Source organism: Cebus imitator, unplaced genomic scaffold, assembly GCF_001604975.1.
Source record: "Cebus imitator isolate Cc_AM_T3 unplaced genomic scaffold, Cebus_imitator-1.0 Scaffold295, whole genome shotgun sequence".
Classification (NCBI taxonomy): domain Eukaryota; kingdom Metazoa; phylum Chordata; class Mammalia; order Primates; family Cebidae; genus Cebus; species Cebus imitator.
Window position 1 is genome coordinate 2,858,469 of NW_016107610.1, and position 1,965 is coordinate 2,860,433.

General features: G+C 38.6%; 1 long non-coding RNA gene across 1 annotated transcript in view; it reads right to left on the reverse strand.

Moving 5' to 3' along the window:
* The window catches only part of LOC119467480, a 17,632-nt gene that overhangs the window by 5,335 nt on the left and 10,332 nt on the right, over positions 1 to 1,965 (reverse strand). Inside the window, exon 3 of the long non-coding RNA XR_005196020.1 lies at positions 1,776 to 1,778. This is a non-coding gene — a long non-coding RNA (uncharacterized LOC119467480). The remainder of the gene's footprint in view (positions 1 to 1,775; positions 1,779 to 1,965) is intronic.

Consider the following 1,965-nt stretch of genomic DNA (forward strand, 5'->3'; position numbering starts at 1 on the left):
CTGGCCAACATGGTGAAACCCCGTCTCTACTAAAAAAATACAAAAATTAGCTGGGTGTGGTGGCACGAGCCTGTAGTCCCAGCTACTTGGGAGGCTGAGGCAGGAGCATTGCTTGAATCTGGGAGGTGGAGGCCTCAGTGAGCCGAGCTCATGCCACTGCACTCTAGCCTGGTGCCCGGCAACAGAGTGAGACTCTGTCTCGAAAAAAGAAAACCTACTATGAGCTAACCCAGTAGATTACAACCCATTCATTATTCATAAGAAACGAAAAAATATGTGACTTCTAAAACAATATTGTTTCACTTGTATTTAAAATACTTAAACCATGGTGTTACAGGACAGAGAAATATGTTACAGGAAGGGGTCCCAATCCAGACCCCAAGAGAGAGTTCTTGGATCTCACCCAAGAAGGAATTCAGGGCAAGTCCACAGGGCAAAGTGAAAGCAAGTTTATTAAGAAAGTAAAGGAATGAAAGAATGGCTACTCCACAGACAGAGCAGCCTGAGGGCCGCTGGTTGCCCATTTTTATGGTTATTTCCTGATAATACTCTAGACAAGGGGTGGATTCTTCATGCCTCCCCTTTTAGACCATATAGGGCAACTTCCTGATGTTGCCATGGCATTTGTAACCTGTCTCATCCTGTGACTTAAAATGCCTTAACCATCTGGGAATGCAGCCCAGTAGGTCATTTACCCAGTTCCTATTTCAGATGGACTTACTCTGGTTCACACACCTCTAACAATATGGCCCCAAACCTCAAAGAAACTCCTAGAACTTTTCAACTGAAAATAAAATAGAAATAAACAACAATAAAGACAGAGAAATTAAAAAGCCCTGGGTTGGATTTGATAAAAGACATGAATCTGAATCTGTAAACCCAAGAGACTCACCAATTTTCAAGAAAGATAAAAATCAGAGACTCACACTGAGACACATTCATCAAACTGTTGAAAGCCAAAGACAACCCTGAAAGCACTGAGAAGCACCTCATCATGGACAAATTATGCTCAACAAAATTACTTCCAATTTCTCATCAGATATCATGGGGTCCAGAGGATGACAGATTCTCAAGTGCTGAAAGGACAAATCTACTGACACTTTGGTCTTCAACATCTATCATCCAGATGAGAGAAAATAAACGTTCTGTTGTTGAAATCACCCAGTCGACAGTACCTTGTTATGGCAGCCCTAGCAAACTAATCATCATGGGAAATGTAAGCCCCACAGGAAAATCTGATTTTACTGTAGTCTTCTTCCCAAAGAAAATACCAACAGACTATACACAAAGGAAATGAAAACGGAATCAAAGTGGTTCACTACGGATAATTAACAAAACACAAAAGGAAGAGAAAATGAGGGACAAAAAACTTTAAGATATATAGAAAACAAACAGCAAAGTGACAGAAGTCTTTCCTTATTGGCAATTATTTTAAAGGTAAATGGATGAAGCTTTCCAACCAAGACAGAGAATGACAAAATGGATTTTTAAAAACATGAACCAACTATATACTGTCTACAAGAAACACACTTTAAATTCAAACACACAAAGGGGTCGAAAGTGAAAGGAAGGAAAAAGCCATTCCGTGCAGACAGTTGCCAGAAGGGAGCTGGGGTTGCTGTACTAATATTGGACAAAACAGGCTTTATGCCAAAAACTATTACAAGGGACAAGGAAGGACATTACATATTGATAATTTAATAATTTATTATTTACTTTATTCTATAAGTCTAAAATCATAAAATTTAATTTAATAATTTATTAATTGAATTAACTTACTATTATTTTCTCTTCTAGCCAATATTTAATAATCCCATAGTAATTGATGTGTAAAAACACGTCTTTATGACCTGTTACCACCCACAAGAATGCATCAGAATAACTTTCAAGAATATGTTCTTTGACTTCTAACCCGGGCTCTTCTTTAGAATTACCTTTGCTGCGGCCAGCACATGCTCCTTGTTA